This window comes from Hemicordylus capensis, chromosome 2 (genome assembly GCF_027244095.1).
Source record: "Hemicordylus capensis ecotype Gifberg chromosome 2, rHemCap1.1.pri, whole genome shotgun sequence".
NCBI lineage: Eukaryota > Metazoa > Chordata > Lepidosauria > Squamata > Cordylidae > Hemicordylus > Hemicordylus capensis.
The window spans coordinates 148,006,175-148,030,840 of NC_069658.1; the positions used below are offsets into that span (position 1 = coordinate 148,006,175).

Consider the following 24,666-nt stretch of genomic DNA (forward strand, 5'->3'; position numbering starts at 1 on the left):
GGCTGCTGGAGAGAGCGCTGCCTCAGCAGGAATCTCCATGGAGTGACTGTCTCGCAGGTTAGGGCCTGCTGTCCTCACTTTTAAAGGTGCTGCTCGCTGCACAGCCCTGGCGCCAGACTTGAACTACCGAACTGATTTGTTGGCCGGCCGAACCGGAATGAACCGGTTCGCTGAACCACGGATCAGCTCGTATTCAAGCCGCCACATGAACCTTGGTTGACTGTCATGAGGGCCCATCCCTAGCAGCCAGTACATTGTAGGACACACAGAAGGAACACATTTCCAAAAAATGTGCGCCCCAATCTTTGCAAGTAACAATACAGGGGCAGTGGTGTATTTGGCATAGGTATCAGAAAACTGTGGTGGTCCCTGATAAATAAAGACAGTTGGGACATATGCACCAAGCCACACGGACAGGGCAGGGAGAGACATATTCTTAAAAGACAACACATTGCTGATACCTGAGCCCTAGTGTGGGCCCAGCTTCGTCCCCATGCAAACCAGCAGCTTGAATGCTGCTTCAGCTATCATCAATCATTCCTCTCCCCACATGCTTCAGGCAGGCTGTCCAGCTTGCTTTTTCTTTTTTAAGCGAAGCATGTACTCTTATATGTACTCATCTGTCACTTTAAAAAGTTTCCTGTTTTATGGTTTAAAACCTCAACGCTGCTCTGGGGATTGTAGGGCAGGATTCTTGGAGACACCAAAGGTGCCAGCCAATCATAGTCATCCATAGCTGGCTTCTGCTGCAAACTTACTATCATTCATTTCCTGGTGCCCCCCTGCCCCGGAGCTTGGCCTTGAAGAGACAAGGACATGAGGGCACTTTCAAACCAGCCCACGTCTAAACATGTTATGTCTGTCTTTGCACAACCTACTTAGCCTAGTTGCTTGAGCAAGAAGTACCAGCTGCATGTGCTCAAGTTCCAATTTGCACCAAACACAGATTAGGTCAGTGATCTTCACGGTTGTTCGGCAGGGACTACTTTGGCAAACAAACAACACACTCTCCAATGTGGGAGCCATTCCCCCCTGGGCAGACCTCACACAGTAGTGCACTTCTCTCAGGGCTGGGAGGGTCCTTTAAGAGAGAAGAGCTCTAGGAGGAAAACAGCACTGGGAAGGACTACACTTCCCAGCACTCTGTGCAGGCCTTCCAAGATGGTTCAGGGGCTTAAGAGAGCTCCGTTTTCCTTAGAGAAGCCCTCTGGTGTGGGACAAAACACAACACTCTGCAGTGGGAATAGTTGCTTCCACATGGTGCCAGAAGGACTGTGCAGAGTATTTAAATTTGCCCGAAGTTTCACACAGGCCCAATAAGCAATTAACCTGGGAGCTGCTCTTAGTGTTGGGGACTGCCATTGCCATTCTCCCTTACAATGAAGACCATTCGGCTAGATGGTCAAACTGTTCCCTGCACCACTGGTGGCAGGTACGAGAATCCCATGGAAAATAAAGAATCCCTGGTGGCCAGAACCTCAGGGGTATATTCGTGAGTCAAATGGGCCGTAACCCAAAATTTGGCTTTTAAAAAGCCAAATCTGGCAACAGAGACTATTAGATTTTCTAGAACAAGGTTTCTTAACTTTGGGCCCCCAGATGTTTTTGGACTACAACGCTCATCACCCTAAGCCACAAAGGCCATGTCGGGGGATGATGGGAGTTGTAGTCCAACATAATCTGGGGGCCCAAGGGTAAGAAAACCTGATCTAGAATGCTTCTCCTGATGACCACTTTTCTACCTACAGCCCATTTTTGTATGCAATCTCTTGCCTGCAGCAGTGCAGTCCAGGAACTGTTTGACCATCTGGGGACAGAAATATGGCTGTTCTTCCCCAAAGCTGAAGATGGTACGGAAGAGATAGCATTGCACACATTATCTGCACTTATCTCACTATCGTCAGGTTTTGTAGTGCTTCAGAAATTTGCAAAACTCATTGAAAAGGAACAACTGAATATACTGCGGGCAATTGTGCCTCTATCATACCATCTTCAATGCCAGCTGTGGAGCCAGCCAAATGGTGGTTTGTGTATGGTTCTGCCCAGCTGCCCCTCTAGTGACGTCCCGTGTGTGTGACATCACACACACGGGGGCGTGGCTTGGGCTCGGAAAAGCACAAGCAAGCTCTCCCCCTGTCCATTTCAGGCACTGCTTGCTGCTTGACAGCCTTTATTTCCCTTTCTCTCCCTCCAGCGAAATGGATGGGAGAGAGCTCACTTGGACCCTCCTGAGCCACACTGCCCGTATGCACAATGTCACACACAAAGGGGGCATGGCCCAGGCTCAGGATAGCCCAAGCTCTCTCTCTCTCTCTCGTCCATTTCAGGCAGCATTTGCTGCCTGATTGTCTTTATTTCCCTTTTTCTTCCTCTAGCAAAGGAGAGAAGAGAAATAAATGCTGTCAGGCAGCAAGTGCTGCCTGAAATAGATGGAGCAGAGCTCGCATGGGGTTCTCCCGAGTCCAGGTGTGGGAAAGTTCACTCGGGGCTCTTCTGGAGCCTGAGCCATGACCGCCCCCCTCCCACGGGCTTCAGTGGCCTTTTTCATTGGTGGCCCAGGTTCTTTGCACCCATTCCCACAATGGTAGCTCTGCCCCTGTTCAATGCTCAAGTATTATCTGTCTCAGAACATCTATCCTCAGCTATTGTGAACTAGGCTGCAGAAACTGACATTCATGCATATTGTCCCAACACAGCTTCTAAAGACCATATCCCAGGTTGCATTAATGAAAGATATGAATACTCCTATGTGTTATTATTCTCTTCAAAATCCTGTTAAACTGTGACATACATAAAGCTGTCACAACTGGAGGCAGAATATTGGGTGATATGGAATTGCATCCACTGAGATTTCTTTTGGGGCCACCCAGCAGTGGTTCATACATGCATTGTCATCACTCGTTTATTCAACACTTGATAGCTCATAGCTGAATGTGAGAACAGTTTCCATTAAAAAGCACAATGTTCAATGTGAAGAACCGGTGATGGCTCATTCAAGTATGCAAGTCAGCACTTGAGCCTACAGTCAAGTTATCAACATGCTATCTCAGCCTCCCTCCGTGAATAGGTCTTACACTGAAGATCTGACTAGCTTCCATCTCTGGAATCAGGAAGATGTTCACCCAAATGAGATTGGCTGGTGGCACCGAAGTGTTCTTGATTCCATACATTCATGGAGTTCTTAGCCAAGATCACTAAGTGAAACCTCCATCTTCCATAAACCTTTGATTAGCAGATGCTGGGGAGAAAAAATGGGATGACCATCACATAGGAAGCTGCCTTATACTGAGTCAGGCCTTTGGCCTATCTAAGCTCAGTACCATCCACATTGACTGGCAGTGGCTTCTCCAAGGTTTTAGGCAGGAGTCTTTCCCAACCTTACCTGGAGATGCCTGGGACCCTCTGTGCTCAAAGCAGATGCTCTACCACTGACCTATAGCACCACTCACAACCATGTATTGCAGTTGGTTCATAATGAGAGGAGAGGAGCTGGTCTTGTTGTAGCAAACATGACTTGCCCCCTTAGCTAAGCAGGGTCCACTCTGGTTGCATATGAATGGGTGACTTGATGTGTGAGCACTGTAAGATATTCAGGTTGGAGTCGCTCTGGGAAGAGCAGAAGGTTTCAAGTTCCCTCCCTGGCATCTCCAAGATAGGGCTGGGAGAGATTCCTGCCTGCAACCTTGGAGAAGCCACTGCCAGTCTGTGTAGACAATACTGAGCTAGAGGACCAATGGTCTGACTCAATATATGGCAGCTTCCTCTGTTCCTATCTAGGCACTGTGACCACAGAGTGGTTGTATCATGTGCCCTTAGATCATGCTCATCTTCACGCATTTACCAGTTTTCACAGATTTCTAGAAACAGCAGGCTGGATTTAAGAGACATGCGATCTGAAGCAGCAAGGCAGTTCCTACTAGCCATGATAGCCAAATTCGAACTTCCATGTTCAGAAGCTGCTTGTAACTTGTTGCTTGTAAACTTCACAGAAGCATCTGGCTGACCACTGCTGAAGACAGAATGCTGGACTAGACAGACCACTGGCATGATCCAGCAAGGTACTTCTTACATTCTCACACTTCCATGCAGCATGCCGCTTCCTTCATTTAGAATAACCCACATGGAGCTACTGGGTGGAATGCTACTAGCATGGAACAGTGGTTGCTATGACTTGATTGGGTTGGAGCAGGAATCCAGCAGTCTTGCTGGTCCTGCTGTTCAGCAAGGCTGGGAGCTTGCCATTGTTCCTCAGTCCTCCCATTTTGACTTAAGTCAACCTTTGGGCAGAAAGTATAATATTGTACATTAAGCTATAGGTGGAGACGTCATGGTGTAGCCTCAGCTATAGCTTTTTGAAGGGTTTAAAAAAATGTTATGGCTTTAAAAGGTCAAACCCAGTAATTTGAGTTGAGCTCAGATTGGAAGCCAATGCAGCTATTGCAATAAGGGTGCTCTCAACATACAGCCCATCAGCAATCTGGCTGCAGTATTCCAAATCAACTGCAATTTCCTAAGACTTTTCAAAGGCAGTCCCATATAGGTTGAGGCAGCCTCGCTTCAGTAATCTAGATGGGCTATAACTGAGGTGTGTGTTACCATGGCCAGATCAGATATCTCTGGGAATTAGTGAAGTTGGCACACCAACCAAAGTTGGGCAAAAATACTCCTGGCCATGGTCAGGTTCATGCTGAATTCAGGAATACTCCCGGACTGTGAATCTGAGTTTTTAGGGCGGTGGGTGGTTACCCATGCAAAGCAGGCTGTGCTCCAATTCCCAGACTTTACTGTCCTGGGGAATCTCTGTTTTTGTGTTGTTTAAGCTTTGATTTGTTCATCCCCATCCAGTCTGTTACCCATCACAATGGTTCAAAACTTCAACAGCTTCTCAGGAATATAGTAGGAGGGAGAGAGAGTGTGTTGACTATCACCCAGACTGAACCTGTGGCAACACTGAACCTCCAGCTTCCAGATGACATCCCCCAGCAGTTTCATGTAGATGCTAAACAACATGGAGGACAAGAGGAAACCCTTTTGGACTCCATAGGCCAATGGTCAAAGAATCGAACATCAGTCCCACAGCACCACCTACTGGAATTGTCCCTCTAGAAAAGAACCAGAACAATTGCAAAACAGTGGTCCCAAGCTCCATCTCAGCTAGGCAGTCCAGGAGGTCAAGGACATTAAATTTTTTTTAAAAAACTACTCAGAGGTCTAACAGAACTAATAGGGATGCACTCCCGCTGACCAGTTCCCAGAGCAGATTGTACAATGGTGATCAAAGCTGTTTCTGTTGCACAACCAGTTCTGAATCCAGATTGAAACTGATCTAGCTAATCAGCTGCCCAGGAACTCTTGGCTGAAGACTCGTAACACGTTCAAGCACCTTGCCCAAGAATGGAAAGTTGGAGACACCAGCTTAACTTCTGATAAATCTGCTATCTGGAACTCTGATAATTCTGCTATACTCTCCTTAGCAATAAGGGGTAGTGTTGATCCCTGAAAAATCCTGAGCCCAGGCTATTTAAGGGCTTAGAATAGACAACACCAGCACCTTCAATTGTACTTGAAAACTGTTGAGCAACCAGTGGAGAACTTTAGTATGGCTGACTCCAGTCAATCATTGGGCAACTACTTTCTGGCCAAATGAAGTTTCACAACAGCCTTCAAGGGCATCCACACAGAAAACACACTGCAGTAATCAAACTAGGAAGCTACCAAAGAAGGTAAGCTGCCAGGTCCTTGAAGGCAAGGTGGTAGGGTGGGAATACATGCCGTGCTGCATTAGATGGATTAGCTGTTTCTCTTTAAATCAAAAGCATATTATGACTTGGGTCAAGTGCTTTGCCAAGCAATGCTTAAGGCTAAATTACAACATCTTTCTTAATCCCATGTTATGCATTGTAACTATGAATATACTAGGTGAGTTCTTTACCCAGTAAAAAGGAATTTAACAATCAGATTTCCTGACACTTGAAGGAGAAGAGATGGTTATCTCCCATTTAAAGAGAACAGGATGTTAGCTGTTCTCCCGTGGAAGCAGAACAGACTGTTCTGCTTCCACGGGAGTCTCCGTATTAGGTACAGGAAGCTTAGAAGGAGCAGGCTCTGTTGGCCAAGCTGGAGACTCAATAAACTCCTCAAGCAGGGCAAGAGAAGGGATCGGAGACAGTTGGGGCCAATTGCCCTGCTCCAGTGGCTGATCAGTGTTTACGGGCTCCAAAACCAGCAAGTGGCATGGCAGGCGTACTTACCAAACTGCCTGGAGCAGAAGCGGCTTGTTCAGGCGAACAGCAGAAGCCGTCGCCAAGCATTTTGATTTTTTTTTTTTTTAAGACGAGCCGCTCGGTCGTTTAGCACCCTCTAGGTGCATGGTCTTTTTCCTTGCTTTTTTGTGTGCCTTTTTAGGGGCCTCCAGAGAGCCGCTGAGAACTACTGGGGTTTCGCGTGTGGAAGAGAGAGTCAGGAGAGGCAGAGGAGGTTCATTTGTTAGTCAAGGGAGAGCTGTGCAAGAGCGATCCACCTCTGCAATCAGAATGCAGCCCCTCAGCTAAAGAGCCCTCGAACAGGGCTCCAGGGTGAGAACGCTGCATCATGCAGCACGAGGAAGAGACCAAAAATGAAAGTAGATCTGGGCCAAATCCAGACACAATCAGGAATTTAGAGGGGTTTTTGTTTTGTTTTTTAAACTAAATTTCAGCTTCCTTCGATAGGGAAAAGAAGAAGGGAGCAAGGTTAAAACGGAATGCTAGCCAGCAAAAATAATTTTGCGCAATAAAATTCAAGGAGCAACTGCACAGACCTGTTCACTGGAGCAAGAAAGGACCGGAACTGGGCTTTGCCACCTCCCAGGCAGGAAGCTATCCACACCTTCAGTTCTAATTTGGTCCTGTCTTTGGAGCATGCTCAGTCCACAACCCATACTATTGGAGGATGACCTCCTCAGGCTGTAGAAAAACAGGAGAACCTCAGTATTCGCAGTATTCTTTGCGGCTACCGCAGGTATGGAAACCACAAGTATGGAGGAATTGGGGCAATGGGATTGCGGGGGATTAGGTTCCCGGAGATTGGGGAAATGTTCAAAAAAGGGGGGAGATAGCCCTAAAAATGCAGGGGGCAAGTGCCCTACCATGATGCATTGCAACATAGCAATGCCCCGCAATAGCAAAAAATCAGCCCCAAATCATGTTTTTTTCCTGCGTTTTTTTCTTCTTCTTCAAAAGGAGCCATTTCCAGGCTCCTGGCCTCAAAATTGCAGCCAGAAATTATCTCAGAGTCATTTCCAGCCACCCCTGACCCACGGATACATGAAAATTAACCCCTAAGTCACACTCGCACATGCTACTTCCGGTTACTTCCAGACCGAAGAGGGGATGGGGCGCAGGGGTGTAGCAAGGTTGGAGTGGGCCCAGAGAAAAGATTTTAAAATGCCCCCCCCTCACTGAAGCTCAGCTCATGAAGTAAAGAAATCTTAAATGAAGATGAATAATGGTAACAAAAAGCATAGTTATATATATATATCTCCTATGTCCCTCAATAGAGCATCATCCTAAATTATCTTTAAAAAGGTTTTGTAAATTGTGGACGATGCAAGTCATTTATTGGTACTAGAGAAAGACATGCTGTTCTGGTAGCTCTAGGTCTTAACACTCGCATCAATTTCGGAGGATGAATACAACTGAAGGAAATCCGGGTGGGTGCGCAGCTGGGGGAGTCAGTCAGTCATGGGACTTGCCTCTGGGGGGGCCCCCAAGGCAGTGGGCCCCCAGACAACTGTCTCTCCTTGCCCCTAATGGGACGGCAGGGAGGTACGCTGCCACCCTGCCCGTCCGGTTTCCAAGGGAGCACCAGCAGGGGAAACGCACCCTCCCCCATCCTTAAAGGTATCCCCCCCACCCCGCCGCCAGTTCCATGCATATCCCTAGCAAGGCGTTCTAGCACAGCCCTGATGTGCTAGTTAATTAGTTACTTTGTTTTGTTTTGCAGGCAGGCAGCTTTGATACAGACCTGCGACCTTCACTATTTTTCAAGCAGCGGCTACTTTGACAAAAGACCTTCAGGGTGAGAGCTGTATCCCACTGTGCTGACCTCTGCACAGTAGGGCACTTCTCTCAGTGCAGGGAGGGCCCTCTATGATAGACAGAGCCCTCTCTTAAGAGCTCTGTGGGGGAAACTCTGGGAAGGGCTACACTTCCCAGCACTCTGAACACACCTTCCAAGAGAACTCCATTCCCCTTACAGCAGCGCCCCCTGCCAGCGCTGGGCAAAGCGCTGCACTGCATGGTGGGAATGGGTGCTTCTGAATGGTGCTAGACAGACTGTAATCTGCTCTGGGCAACGCTTCACACAGGCCCAACAAATAATTAGACAAGGAACCGCACTTAAGATTGATGGGGACCACCGCCGGCTTCAAGGCCTTACAATGAAGAACACTGATCTAAAACCAAGCCAATACCCAGAAATGTGCAGTAGTGGTGTACAGCGGTTGTCACAGCTTTAACTCCAACAAAAGAAAAGCTCTGAATGCCAGTTGTTGAGGGGCAAGGAAAGGGAGTGGCTGTTGCCTTCACGGCTGGCTTCCTGCAAGGAAGGCCACTGTAAGAAGGATCAATATTTCTTCCTCTGCCCTTCTGTACACTGACTGGTACAAGATTACGCCTATGGTTTATCAATGCCTGGATATACTCAAAAACCATTCTATTCCCAACATATCAATGAAGGAGCAGTTCAGAATTAAATTCATCTTGTGGTGCTAACAAACCCAGGGTTTGTTTGTTTTTGCTTAACAGTCTGAAACTGCCTCACGAAATACATGTAATTTAGCAACATCCGCATAGTTATAGCTTTGACACTCCTCATCAACCAGAGACACATAAAAAGATGAAAAACAAGCAACCAAAACCACCCACAGACATAAGTTTTGGGAGATATATAAACATGTTAAATAGATAAATAAATAATATACATTAAGACCCAGGGAGCCCTTCATACATTTTGCACTCTTTTTGCATGTTTGGTCATTGACATTTGAAACATTAAAAAAAATGTTTCAGATAATGGGTTTCTACTCATTGTTTCTGCAACTCCTCAAATTCACTTTCAACCCGTAAAGCAAATTCAGAACTCTGTCAATTATTCTGCAGAGGCAACTGAAATCTGAGACCAAGATACTGTGGATAACTCTTCCATCAAAATGAGTAAGAGAAGGGTTATGCCAAGTTATTTCTCTGTCCTGTTCCTTCTTCCTTCTGTCCTCACTTGTAGCAATCTCCCTCAGTGTTGAAATGCAGATTGTAAGCTCCTCAGGGCAGGAACTTGACCTTCTGGTTTACATTACATCAGGCCTACACAATCTGGGAGTCATCAAGCTGTACCAGTCCACCAGAGATGGGTCTTGGTACATTAGGAGCATGAAAAATCTTCAATCCGGCTGCTTGCCCAAGACTGCAAAAATTGGGCAGATTGTCAGGCACATTGCAAGTTCACAAAACTTAGCTGACATGTAAGATGATCAGCTGACCAGGGAAAAACAAAACACAAAAGATAGCCCAGCCTGCGTTAGTGCCTTTAACAGCAATTACTACATGTACAGAAATCAGCAGATGAAGCTTTTCACAGCATTAAAGGTAAAGTGTGCCGTCAAGTCGATTTCCTGGAGTCCACAGAGCCCTGTGGTTTTCAGTTGCTAATTTCTGCAGATCAAGACATTAATGGTGCAAGAGCAGGTCAGGTCAGACTTTGTTCTACTCAGTTCACTAGCCTACCCACCTGCCAGATGACTGACAACCTGCCTTGTTGCTGCAGTCTCAGGCTGACATCAAAAACTCACAGGTGGCTCATGAGCTGTGCAGGCCTATATTACACTAGTAGAGCTATATAGGTGGTCCTCCTTATTCGTAGGAGTTCCATTCTTGCCTATAGGCACAAATATGGAAACTGTGAATAACAAAAACTTACTCCTAGGGGAATCCAGGGGTTAGGTTACTATACACACAAAAAGGGCTAAAACAGCAGGGAGGAGGCAGAAATAAGATAAATTAAAGTATTGTACCTTGTTTCTCCAGGTCTCCAGCAATGATCCCCTCCCAACCGCAATTCCTCTGATTTTTCGTGAAAAATTGCGGGATTTTTTTTTTTTAAAGATGCACAAAATGGCTCTGCACTATAAAATGATGCCCGGAAATGACATCGGAATCATTTCCAGGTCATTTCCGGCCACTCAAAACAGCGAATAGGAGAATTCTGCCTATTTTTTAGACCATGGATAGATAGACTGGGTCATCCACATCCACAGATACCCATCCACAGATATGTGAAACCGCAGTTGTTGAAACCATGGATAATGAGGGCCGCTTGTATACATAAAATTGCAACAATAAAATTTGTTTCTTTTGAAGGCACTTACCTTTCATTTATTTGCAATCGGCTTACAATAAATGAAAATGTTTCTTTGAGCTCCAATTGGTTATGTTCTGTCTGTCTTGTGAAAACCAAAAGAAAAAAAAATTGAATGATAAAGAAAAAGGATCAGGAATAAATTAGTTCAGCAGCCCACACTGACAACACACGCCTATTCTCAGTCTGAGCTATCCCGTGTGTGTCTGGTGCAAACAAAACAATGAGAAAGAAACCTGAAACCTTGTCGTCTTGGGCGTGGCCTCAGCTGCCTCCCTACCAGTCAGGTGAATCAGCTCTGTTTACAGTCTTTGCATGTTTACCTGTGACCTCAAGGTATCAGTTATCTGCCCCATTGTTTGATTAACCTGCCTAAGGCTACCAGCCAAGGCTCAAATATAATGCCAAGGGCTTCCCACAAACAGGGATTTCTCCTCAAGACAGACACTGGCCTAGCCAGGTACTTAGACAGTAGACTGCATGCTTAAAAAGGCAGTTTTAACACAATTGCTTCATTATAAGTGTTATATATTCCTGCTTTTCTATCTTGGAAAGAAGTCCAAGGCAGCTTCCATCAGCTGGGAAAACATAAAAACACAACATAGACTAGAAACAAAAGTAACAAAATAACAACAAAACAAAATAATTTGCTTCTGCAACTGAGGCAAATTGAAGATCTGGGAAACACAAAGCTTATAACCTTATGTTAAAATGCCACAAGGGAAAAAGTTGGACAGATCTCCCAAAGTTAGGGAGTTCTATCACCTAAGCATTACCACTGAAACCTGTATACTAGCCAACCGTACTCCAACAATAGTGGGATACAAACCAGGGCCTATGAGTCCCACCATGCACATCTCAGTTGGCAAGCTGCATTATATGAAAGAAGGCCATCCTGGATCACAGCATTATTTTCTCTCTATTCTTTCCTTGCAAAAACAATTCCTTTTCATGGCTCTCATTTTCCAGTACTGCCAAAGGCAAAAACATAAGGCCTATTCTGATAAACCATTCACATTCCTATGGTGCTGTTGGAAACACACACACACCCCTCCCGATAAGCAGCTTTGATTTCCCTCTCATTGCAATAAGTTGGCTTTAAAAAAAAAAAATCCCCAATAATTGTAAGACACTCCAATAGAAGCCATTATCAAAATCCCATCCAGTGACTTTTTCTGCATTCAGTCAGGCTGACTAGGTAGAGCAGAGTTGAGGGATGTGCACAAAACCGTTTTTTTGCCCCACTCCAACCCAGCCCAGCTTGGGCCCTGCTCAAGGGCAGCGGTGGGCTTCCCTAGGTGTAAGGTAAAGGAAAAGTGTGCTGTCGAGTCGGTGTCCACTCCTGGCGCCCACAGAGCCCTGTGGTTGCCTTTGGTAGAATACAGGAGGGGTTTACCATTGCCATCTCCCGCGCAGTCTGAGATGATGCCTTTCAGCATCTTCCTATATCACTGCTGCCCGATAAAGGTGTTTCCTATAGTCTGGGAACATAGCAGCGGGGATTCAAACCAGCAACCTCTGGCTTGCTAGTCAAGTCATTTCCCTGCTGCGCCATTCGGTGGCTTCCCTAGGTGTAGCTGGTTGTAAATTGAAGTTCTCAAGTTGGCACTGGCTGCAGTGCCAGCACTGGCTGGCACTCCCCCTCCCGCCGAAGGTCTTTGGCCAGCTTTTGCCTGGCTCAGGCCCGTGTGTGTGTATGTAGGCCTTTTAAAAACCTCTGTGCACGCACATTACCCACGTGCGGATAGCTCACATGAAAGGGTAAAAAAAAGAAGGTCTCCACACATGCACAGACGCCCTAGATGGGCAAAAGGCAGCCAGGGTCACTCAATGGGAGGCTGGTGGGGATAGGGAGAGCTGCCGCAGCCACCGCCAACTTGAGTACAGCCAGCTACACCTAGGGAAGCCCCATGCCACCCTTGAGCTGGGCTCGAGTGGTTCGGCTCGACCTCGGACCGAACCTGACTCGAGCCTTTTAACTGAACCGGTTAGAGTTCAGACTGGCTCGATTTTGAGCCAGTTCGCACACCCATGGCAGAGTTCCACAACTGGTGGTTCACCATGTCAAAATGAAGATCACCAAGGAATCACTCCAGATTTTGCTGCCTTCTGGAACTGCAAAAACAAGGTCAGGTCACAATACAGGAATGGTATAGTAGCATGCACCTTGGTAGGTCAGAAGATATATAGATATCATTACGAGAAGATTTTTTTTTTTTTAATGTAATCCTAATTTTGGTTGACAAAGTTTAGAACGCTCACACCATTCAACCAAACAGCTTCTGAACCGTGCAACTGCGTAATCAAAGACTGTCGAGAGATGAGTGGCTACTCTCCAGAGGACGCACAGGTGGAAGGGAGCAGAGCAAAGCCTCTTAACTGTGTAGAGGATGAAGATCACTCTTTTTTTCTCCCATGGGCACCATTGTGGATTTCAGTGCTCATCCAAACCAGCTCAATGTGTGAATAAGTGTACAGATCTGCACATGCATACAATGTGCATGTTGAACATAATGTGTGAATAGGACTAGTAATTTACCAGGAACCGATTCTAGAAAATAAGGACCTTTCCTGGTAAATAGGAATGGTTGAGCCCTATTCAGACATTATGTTGTACATCCATACAAGTGTCTGTGCACATGTACATACTTTTGTGTGAATGAATGTACATGCATTAATTTTTAAAGTGAACCTGGACACAGGCCCTGTCAATTGCAGGCTGCAGATAAGAAGTGTACTACTGTATTTACCTGAATCCAATTCTAAGTTTTCCCCCCAAGTTACTTGATGTTAGAAATCAGGGGGTTATCTTAAATTCAGAGTCATCTCAACAAAACAACCTTTTTATTGCACACAAAAGGAAAAACTAAAAGTTGGTAAACATAAAAACTTAAAGACGTTTAGGTGTGCACACCATCCTGAGTTTAGCTAAAACAAATGAAAACCTTGGTTGCCCGGCCGTTAAATTCCTTAGACATGATAACACACAGTTTCCTGACTGGCAGAGAGATAATGAACGAGGGGGTGGGGAGAGAGAAAGGGGAAACACCTGATTCTCCTCAGAGGCTAATAAACTTCATAGCATCGGTCAGTGCCTCCCAAGCATTAATGTCAGGTCTCAATTTCTCTATAAATAATGCTTCCTTGATTTTCCTTCTTTGTAGGTTTTCAATCCCTAAAATAGATATTTTAGTGGGTACCATTTGGCCTTTTTGTTGAGAGTTTGGAGTTACTATGTGATGTGCATTGCATCGCTGACATATCGATTTATTTAGAGTCACCTTCTATTTGGGTAAATATGGGTATTGTACATGTGTTGAACATGTGAATAATTGTACATATGTGCATATGTGTACAGGTGTAGACTGATTCTATGTAATTTGAACATAATGTGTGACTAGAGCTCTGGAGCTTATGTGCAGCTGAGGAGTTTAGGAGTCTCCCTCGACCACAACAGTTCTCCACAGTCTCCCCATCCCACAAGGTGTTTTTCTCCTCAGCTAAAACCACCTAATGGTGCAGCGGGGAAATGACTTGCCTAGCAAGCCAGAGGTTGCCAGTTTGCATCCCCGCTGGTATGTTTTCCAGATTATGGGAAACACCTATATTGGGCAGCAGCGATACAGGAAGATGCTGAGAGGCATCGTCTCATACTGCGCAGGAGATGGCAATGGTAAACCCCTCCTGTATTCTACCAAAGAAAAACCACAGGACTCTGTGGTTGCCAGGGAGTTGATATCGACTTGGTGGCACACTTTACCATTAAACTCCAATACTGGAACTGTGCTTGGCTAAGAGAAAAGGAGAGTTTAGAGAGAAGGGGAAGAAAGCAACAGATGGGAGGGAGGAAGAGTTCTCTACTCCTCTCCCATGCTCCTTTTTTACTGCCATTTCCCCCAATCTGATGCAAGCATAGGCATACCTGGGTTGTAAATAGCTGGCCCCAGAAACAAGTGCTGCTTCTGGGCGTTGTGAAATGCTGCAATTCATTTATTGTGAAATATTACATTTAACAATAAAGATTTTATTTGTTTGGAACAACAACTACATGACAAAGATATTTCTGAAGGATTCTTTGCATCTAGAGTAGTGACTAAGAGTGTGAGCTACAAACCAGGAAGTCCCTGGTTCAAATTTCGGATCAGTCATGAACCCACCATCTAGGCTTAGGCAAGCCACTATTCTTTAACCTTATTTATCTGGATGTATCACTCATCTCATCCTGAAGGCAACCAAAAACAAACATATATGTATGCAATTTATATATATATAATCAGGAAGACAGAAAGAAACACTGGTCTTACCTGTGAAAGGTTCTTTTTCACAGTGTCTGAGATCATCCTAAACAACAGGTTGTGCACCAACCATGCCTTAGGAAGACAGGAAGTAGAATTTCAAAGTAGATGATAATATCCAGTAGTTAGGCTGGAGGTGCCAGACCCCCAGTCGACCAGACTGTCGAGCCAGGTATAGAGTCCAGGCTACAAAAGAGAACGTGTGTGTGTGTGTGTGTGTGTGTGTGTGTGTGTGTGTGTGTGTGTATAAGAGAGAGAGAGAGAGAGAGAATATCAGCCTAGCACAGAGAGAACAAAGGATACAGTAACAGAGAAGGAGGTAAATCTAATACCCTAGGAGTCAGCCACCTCCCACAATTGGCCCCTAGTCCCATGGAGAAGAAGTAGACATCCACGGGTGGGCCGGATGACCTCAGACACTGCACAAATGAACCCTTCACAGGTAAGACAAATGTTTCTTTTTCCGCAGTTTTCTGAGGTCATCCTAAACAACAGGACATGCCCAAGCAGAAGAGAATGGCTGGGGGGGGGTGTGTGGAGGTGGATGTGTAATAAATGGAGATGTTGAAGGCCACCTAGCAAATAACATGTAAAGGGGCGTTAGCAGAGAAGGCAGCTGAAGTAGTGGCACTATGAGTGGAGTGGGCCGTGATGCCATTTGGAACGGGAAGTCGGAGAGATTCGTATGCCAAGGAGATAGTGGCCCAGATTTAGTGAGGGTGTCCTTAGAGAGTTTATTCCCTATGGATGTGGGGTGAAAGGAGATGAAAAGGGAATGGAAACATCGAAGGTGTTTAGTGCATCTTAAGTAGATCTGTAGAGCTCTTTGGACATCCAAGGTGTGCCATTGTTTCTCTTTTGGATGGATGGGGGAAGGACAAAAGGAGGGGAGAACGATGTCTTGAGACCTATGGAAGGGGGATTCAATCTTCAGAATCAACGTAGGGTCCAGGTGGAGGATGATGGCATCCTGCTGAAAGGTGCAGAGATCTTTTTGTGCTGAAAGGGCCCCCAGTTCCGATATTCTGTGAGCTGAAGTTATGGCCATGAGGAAGAGAACTTTATAGGAGAGGAGTTTCAGAGGTATCGAGCCTAGAGGTTCGAAAGGCTCCTGGGTAAAAGTGTTCAGCATTTTGTTGAGGTCCCAGGAGAAGTATCTATGTATGGGGGTGGGGGAGAGCCAGGTTGCTGGCCCCTCTCAGGAAACATCTGAGGTGAGGGTGAAGAAAGGAAGAACCCAGCAGGTTAAGGTTCAAGACCAATGAAAGAGCAGAAACCTGGCTATGAAGGGTGTTGGGGCGTAAGTTGATGTCTAGACCTTCTTGGAGGAAGGCAAGAACTTCAGGAACTTCAGCGGAGATAGGGGAAATGTGCTTCCTATGTGCCCACCTAGAGAATGCTGCCCAAGTGGCCTGATAAATCCAATTGGTAGAAGGACTTCTGGATGCAAGGATGGTGTTCTGAACGGACATCATGTAGCTGCTGCTTCTTAGTGAGGGTTAGGGTTAGAAGCACCTTTTAACGTGGTGATTCTCTTTATTTAGCAGGGGAAGAGTAACTAGCCCTATCCACCGAAAGCACAGTACCTCCAGTGACTGTTGCTGGTGTTCTATCTTATGTTTCTTTTTAGACTGTGAGCCCTTTGGGGACAGGGTTCCATCTTATTTGTTTGTTATTTCTCTGTGTAAACCACCCTGAGCCATTTTTGGAAGGGCGGTATAGAAATTGAATTAATAACAACAACAACAACAACAACAACTATAACAATAACAAGTCCTTGGGAAGGACTCGATGACTGGATAAAACAAACCAGTCAATAACACCTGTCTGTGTAAACAAAAATAATAATTTAATACCAACTCCAGACCTCCTGAACACCTTCACATCTACCCCAACCTTCAAGAATCCAATGAAAGTGCGGCAGATGTCTCTGGCAATTCAACACCTGATCCAAATCCAGGGCCGTCACACCTGTCCCTCCAACAGAGAGATGGCTGGGCATCTATTCAGTTATATTTTTGGTACCGAAGGATAGTTCATGGAGGGTAGTACTAGACTTAAAGAATCTGAACTATTTCATTAGGAAACTGTCCTTTCAGGATGGGAGTCACTTTGCACCATCAAGGAGGCAATTCGCAACCAAGAGTTCCTTGCCTCCACAGACCTATCAGAGGCGTACCTACCTGTTCCAATCCATCTATCCCATCGCAAGTTCCTCAGATTCTGCATCAACAACTTGCACTACCAATACAGAGCAATGCCAATCAAGGTCTCCTCCGCCCTACAAGTCTTCACCAAGATCATGGTGGCTCTGATCACCCACATGCACACGGAGGCTGTCCATATATACCCATTTTCAGATGACCTTCTAATCCGCTCGTCCTCCCTCCATCAAGCAAAGAAGGATGTCCAGAAAACCCTCCATCTACTCAGGGCTCACGGTTTCCTGATAAACTTTCAGAAGAGCCACATTCTCCCCTCCCAGTCCCTTCAGCACCTCGGAGCCCTGTTCAACACCAATAGTTTCCCTGCCCCCCAGATCACAGGGATAAGATTTCAGCTCTGGTATTGTCCCTCCTCAGCAGTTCCTCGGTGGATCTTATGCTTCTAGCCCAGCTTCTGGGCTCCATGATATCCTGCCTGGAGTGCACTCCCTGGGCACACTGGCACTCTCACCCCATCCAATGGTTATTACTTCCCTTCCAAGATCTGATCATGTCCAGAACCCACAAGCTAATCCCACTCCCTCCAAATGGCCGACACTCCTTCCATTGGTGGGTCTCTCTGGCGATGCTTCAAGGTCTTCTTCTGTTCCCTCTGGATAAGATAATCATCACCACAGATGCCAGTCTATCAGGAATGACTGGTGGGCCAGGTTCCCCCTCCCCCTGTGGAGTGCTAGGTAACTTTGGCACGGGCGTGAAAGGGGCACCCGTTGGAAGTGCTGCAATGCCTGTGCCGCTCTGTATCTGTAGAATGGGGGCCGGGAGGCATTTAGGCAAGTGCTGCTGGCAGAACGCTTGGAGGAGTAGCCATTCGCTAAGTCCGGCTACTGGCAGTTTCATTTTCCTTTTGTGTTTTTTTCCACACGTTCCCATGGTTGCTTAGGCTTGTTGGCAGCTTTATCGCTCTCCTCCTTTAGGCACTTCATCTTTTTTGAAGACTTTCGAGGCAGCTCCTCCACCACAGAGGGTGAAGAAGCCTCGGTTAATGGGGTGGCAGGAATCGGCATGCTGCTGGGATCGGCAGGCAAGGGAGAGCAGGAGCGTTTCTTGCTGCGGAGGCAAGGAGTACATTTTCCTTCCTCTCTGGGAGAGGTTTTGCTTCCCGAGTGGGGAACCTCTGAGAGGGAACCATTGTTCCCGCTAACAGGGATTCCCAGATGTTGTTGACTACAACTCCCAGAATCCCCAGTTGCAATGGCTTTTGTTTGGGGATTATGGGAGTTGTAGTTGTCAACATCTGGTAATCCCTGTTAGAGGGAACACTGGAGAGAACCCCCCAATAAATCCCCAGCATGAGAGAGCTCCATCGGGAGTGGGGAGAAAAAGCCAAGGACGGTGGCAGAAATCCAAGTTAAAGAAATGAAAGAATAAATGGAGCCAATTGAACAAATTAAGTAAACTGAAATAATGTTTTGAGTTTATAGTAAGTAATGAAAATTTGACTCCCTTCCCACCCTGGCAAAATGGGGGAGGGCAGGAATAGAGGAGGGAGGATGGGAGAGAAACAGGCCTGAATGTGGGCTGAAGAGAGTTCTCTCAAAAACGATGTTCCCTGAGATGAGATAGGAATGGAACTGGGGATTTGGCGCCTCCAGCCTTACTACCGGATAGCACCATCTACTTTGAAATTCTACTTCCTGTCTTCCTGAGGCATGAGTAGTGCATAACCCGCTGTTTAGGATGACAACTGCGGAAAATAAGATACCACCTAACTCAGTTAAACGTTTCCCATGACCTGCTTTCTGTTAACCCTGAGCCCAAAATAGGAGGTCTAAAAAGGCTTCCAAAAGGTATTCAGGTTTCAATTCTGGCAAATGTGCAGTGGGAGCAAGTTTTATAATGGGGGGGGGCACCAAGAGCAACTTGTGTGAGAGCCCTTTCCCTGTTGACAGAATGGCAAATACATAATATCAAGCAGGCACCCTTAGTGGATCTTGGTGATCATTATAGGACAAAAAAGAAGGAGATATAGAAGCTCTGTTCACATGCTGTGCTCAACACATGTACTGTGTACAGTATAGGCACATGCAGTCATTCATATGATATGTTCAACGTAGAAACAGAAGTCCACTTCCAACCTGTACCCTCCATTTGAGAGGATCTGCCCTGTACCAAGGTTGATTTTTTAAATGAAGAAATTCACACACACATTCACACAAACACAGTCATTCACACAAACACCATGTGCATGTGTACAAACACCTGTATGCATCTACAACACTAGGGGCCCTTACACACGATCAGAAGAGTGTAGCTCGGGGCTGGGAAGAGTTCTTACCCTATTTAAGGCAAGCAAGTAGAACCTCCAGTTGGCTCTGCAAGCCACCCTCCCAGGCAAGAACCTCAGTCACATTTTCCATTGCTGCAGCTGGGAGCTTGAAAAAAAAAAGGGGGGGGGAGAGCCTCCAAGCACTGGGGAAGCCCTCCCAGTGTGCTCCATGCTGCCAGGAGGAAATCTCTAATTGGACACGAGAGGGAAGGAAGTGGGACAAACCCCATTCAAACCATTTTGAGTAAGCAATCATAGAGTATGCAGAGTGGTACTTTCACAGATCACAGCCCCTCTAGCCACACCACTCTTTGACAAACATGGCAGTCAGAGTCTGGGACCTGCAAAACCCGGGGAAAGTAGACACATGATCAATGACCTGAGCTACCGGGGGCTCCTATTCTACACTAACCTGGGTTAAGATCAAGGGCTGGAAGCAGAATCACCCAGATTTGGACTACCCAGGCTTGGAGAATTTGCCATGGTTCACACAGGCTTAAGCTGATTAAAACTCTGTAAATTAAAACCAGCACCTTGAGTTTTGCCTGGAAGATAATCTGGGAGCCAGAGCAGACTTTAGACCCTTCATCTGTAATATGAAGATGATAATACTGATCTACCTTTACAGGGCTAGAAGGATTATTGAGATAAAGTATGTCAGTGGTGTTTTAGGAAACCCAGTTGTTTGAGAGCTTATCAAGTAATCTTTGATATGAATACAGCAAAATATGTATATACTGCTTTTCCACAAAAGTTCCTAAGGGGGTTTATATAGATATAAATAAATAAAATGGCTCCCTGTCCCCAAAGGGCTCACAATCTAAGAAATATAAGACAGACACCAGCAACAGCCACTAGAGCAATGATGTGCTGGGGATGGACAGGGCCAGTTGCTCTCTCCCTGCACAATAAAAAGAATCACCACTTTAAAAATATGCCTCTTTGCTCAGTTATAAGATCAGCAACAGGCAAAACCCCCTAAGATAGTTTGCTTACCAAGACAGATCTTCCTGCAATACTCAGCCACAAACAATGTTGGGCACACACTAAAAGACACTTTCAGTTTACAAGCAGTATCAGTGAGGCCCTGCAGTGGTGGCCAGTGCCACACATGAGTTGTATGTGTACCCTAGAATCTCCCAAAACACATACCGGTTCTGTGGTAGATGTACAGGCATTCCCCAGGAGCTTTCCCAGACAGCAGGCTTTACCGCAAGTTCTAAGTTGCCCCCAAAACCCAACGCAAAAAGTGAATTTTTTTACTCTGGATATAGATTGGGCTACACTCTAACATGGGATGAAATCCCTAAATTGTGTGTGAAGTGCTCCCCAATAGCTTGCAGGGATTTGGGGGTAAATCTGGCCAATATGTGAACGCACAACTCCATTCTGGAGGAGATGCGAACTAAAAGTCAGGTGTGAAAAACTTCCAGGAGATCAGATAATGTGGAAGGGATTATTTGAAGGAAGAATGTCTGAAAGCCACTGATACACATGAAGCGCTCCAAATACTCAAACAATCCCAATATTTCTTATCTTCAGCATCGTTTATTGCCCGACATTTTGTCCTCTGGGCTATGGAGCTTTTTACTGCACTGATTCTCTTCCATTCAAGTTTCAATGGTGCCTTCCAAGGTGACTGGAAATGTGAAGACAGGAGTGACACGAATGCCCCTTCGAATCTGCAACCACTGCCAGGGTTCCTTTCTGCTTGTGAACAACGAAGGAGTCCAGCAGGATCACAAACAACATCTTTCTTGCACGTTTACCAACCTATCATGAGACAAGCCTCTGCTCGCATTTCCAGAAAGATGCTGACTTTGTAGCCAATGTTAACTTGCTGAACAGGACATTTTAAGCACCGTCAGCAAGCCAGCTCTCTCCCTCTGTAGAAGGCTAGACACAGGCTGATATCCAGATCCAGCATGTAGCCCCGAAGCAGCACTTATTGAACAGCTTTATTACGGTCATTGGTCAGACATAGAAGCAACCAATAGTACTATATTCAGATAAGAATTCAGTCAAACAATACACACCAACAATGGTGGAGCAGGACCGGCTGTGGTCTGTATATGGCCGCTGCCGCAGCCCCGCTGACCCCGCCCCTGACGTCAGACGCGGGGGCATGGTCTGGCTGAACGGAGCCTTGAAGCTCCATTTGGCGGGCACTAGTTTTTACGCCAGTAAATCTGTCAAGTCTTTAAGGTTCCGCAAGGTCTCCCCCGCCCGCCCCAGAAACAACCACATCTGAAGCCGGCAGACTGAGGACCGCAGCCCTGACAACTCCCATGGGCAGCAGAGCCCCAAAGGAACCCAGTCAGTGCCAGGGCTGTCTCGCTTCCCAGACTAGACATGCATGGAAGGCCGGGCTGCTGCTGGCAAGCCAACCTCTCCTGTTTGCAACCATTTGCGGTATATCAAGTATATCAAGCAGAACAGTTTACAGGAGTTTCAAAACTTAAAACATTGTCTTTACTTGAATAACCCGAGAAAGGTGCCCCGCCAGAGCTGCACTGCTGAGGGGGCCGCGGCTGCCATTTTGTCTCCTGCCATTGGACCCGGCTGCAGCCCCAGCTGGCAGCAGCGGCAACAGGGCAGAGCCCGGGGTCCAGGCACCTTCCTGGCATCTGGGCCGCATGGTCTGGGGGCAACGGTGGGGGAAAGCGGGAGGGCGTGGCGGGCAGGCTGGGCGGCTTCCTGCGTAGGCCTTGGGTGCGGACTGGGCCGGGGCCCGGGCGGCCTGGCAGCCCCCCGATTAAATTGACTGTCGGTTTTGTCCTTCTTGGACCCCCGTTCCACGGCCCGAGACCCTCTTTCCCCCTTCTCACCTTCGCTTGGTGGGCTGGAGCCCGAGCGGAGGCCAGAGGACTCAGCTGCCTCAGCTGCCGCTTTTGGGGCCTGGCATTCGGGTCCGTCAGGTCTGAGGCCTGCACCAATCACAGGCTGGGGCTAGGAAACGGCAGGGCGGGTGGGAGTGTACGCGGCCTGCTCACTTGCACTCAGCCTCCCCCTCCCTTCCCCCACCACCAGCAGCCTCATGACCAGCCGTTGCCGAAACGCATCATTCACCCTGGAGGCACCCTCGCGTGCATCCCTCATCTCCTTGCCGTCTTGCCACCCCCCGTCCTGAGCATGCGTGGGGAGGAGAGGAGTGGCCCCTTCAGCAGTTACACAAAGGCTGGCGCTGCATTCGGAGCGCCAGGGGCGTAGCTAGGGCAGAGGGGACCCGCATTAATCCCTCTCTCTAGAGACCCCCCCAGAGTGAGGGAGATAATGAAGAAAATAGGGAAGGGTGGAGCTGGAGGGCCCTCAGGAGCTGGGGCCCCGTGTTCTTTGAACCCTTTCGCTCAATTATAGCTACACCCCTGCACACCAACACAATAGCCATTTTGATCCAGCATCTAGGAAACTGAGCCAGACAACCGTTGACGGATCTTAAGAGCAGCAGCACAAAATTTGGCAACATTATGAGTGATGGGAGATTTCTTATCTGCGAGAAGAAGTGTGGCATAAAATTCAGCAGCTGGGTTGAGAAAATTTAATAAATAACAAGTAACAAGATTACGCCAACCATCTTTATAAAAAGAACAACAGAACAGCACATGGTGAACCAATTCAACCTCACCTGAACCACACGGGCAGATCTGACTGGCCAAAGGGGTTTCTGAAAACTTTCCAAATTAAACTGCTGATGGTAAGGCATTATATCTGGCTCTGAGAAACACTCTGATGACGCAGTAGAGAAAGTGACAATAGATAACCAGCGGATTCCTGGCTAAAATCACCAAGGCACCCTTATTGACAGTATTTCCATTTTTGGGGGGCCTTTCCCATCCACTTCCTGTCCCTCTGTGTTATACTGCAGGGATCCTCAACATTGAGCCCCCAGATGTTCTTGGACTTCAACTCCCATAATCCCCAGGCCCAGTGGCCTTTGGCTGGGGATTATGGGAGTTGAAGTCCAAGAACATCTGGGGGCCCAACGCTGAGGATCCCTGTTATACTGTACCTTCTCTGCCAGGACATAAGACAGTAATGCATGAGTATATGTCCCCCATTAGGGGAAATTTTATTTTATACTATAGTCAGACATTCACAAAATCCACCTGGGATTGTCAATACAATCCCAATTCCCAAGTGAATATCGATAATCATCAAATGTTGGACCTCCACTACGTATGTGATATGGATGGAACCTTGCTTACCATCATGCAAGGACAAGAGGATACACCAACTGAAGTTTTCCCTTTCCTTTTCTTTCTCAGATCACATCAGGAAAACTAGGCAGGATATTCTCCTTAAGATAAACCCTGCTGTTGCAACCACTGTTCCAGGAGAAATACAGTAGCTGCATGATTCACCATTACTAACAAGGATACTGTTGATTCCATATAGTGGCAAATGCCCTCTGCTGGTTAAAATTACTGTGTACAAAAATAATTCCCTGAAAAATATTGTATGGTCCTAGAGAAGTTCTAGGAGAGCTTGTTATAAGGTCGATTTTCTTTTGAAAGAGCGTGCCCTGGTGCCTTGTAATGCCTTCTGTAATAAACTGTTTGTTTAGAAAGACCAAGGTTTGAGCAGCTAGCACCTACAGACATACATGCAAACAGTGCCTGTACTAAAGGAGCTTCAGTTACAAAGGAGCACCCACAGAATTCCATGAATTCCACAAGGACTTTTTTCTTTCTCGTGCCAAATTCAATCTATCCTTCAGAGTGCTCCTTGCCAGGTTGGTTTCGCCCCAACGCCTGGCAAGAGAATGTGACATCTTTGTATCCACTGAGCAGGTCCTTATTCTTCCAGTGCCAGGCTCTTTAAAAAAACCTAAAGACAACAATAGCATGGCTAAAACAAATAATTAGTTTTTTTTAGCTGGGTAGCATCTAATTTGAAACAAGTTGCATTTGCCTAAATTTGTTATTGACTGAAAAATATTGCTATCAAATACTTAGTACTCAATACTGACCTTATTGTAATTAAATGAAAAGTGATAATATATTGCGGGGTGTGTGTATATATATGTTTCCAAATCATTTTTTAAAACTGACATGTTGAACAAGTTGCCGGGTTTCTGATCTAGCTAGGGTTGTGAACGAATTGAGATTCATGTACGATCCAAAGGGGCAGCCTGGTCACCTTCAAGAGTGAGTGACTCTAATACAATATTGTCACTATAAAATGAAAGATGAGGGGCAATTTCCACCCCAATTTCAAGGGGTGTGCACAGAACCATTTCTGGTGGTTCGGTTCGAATTGAATTCAAACCGAACCACCGGTCCACGAACTAGCAGACCAGCCAGCAGTTCAGTCTGTTCAACTGAACTGGGTCGAACCGGTTCGATTCAGTTCAACAGTCCAAGGGGCTATGCTTGTAAAGGGGAATCCGGCGAGGATTCCCCATTACATGCAAAGGGATGGGGGAATCCTTTACATGTCTTCTAAGGGCAGCCAGCGGAGCGGCGAGAGAGCACCTTACCAGTGG

At 46.5% G+C, this 24,666-nt stretch overlaps 1 protein-coding gene across 4 annotated transcripts in view; it reads right to left on the minus strand.

Moving 5' to 3' along the window:
- Window positions 1-24,666, minus strand: part of CORO2A (coronin 2A) — a 90,968-nt gene that overhangs the window by 24,913 nt on the left and 41,389 nt on the right. Inside the window, exon 1 of one of the 4 annotated variants that reach the window (XM_053291289.1) lies at window positions 10,403-10,425. The exons of the other annotated variants lie outside the window; for them this stretch is intronic. The gene's annotated coding sequence lies outside the window, so the exon portion shown is untranslated. Of the gene's footprint in view, window positions 1-10,402; window positions 10,426-24,666 lie in introns of those variants that run through there. 4 annotated transcript variants of the gene reach the window in all.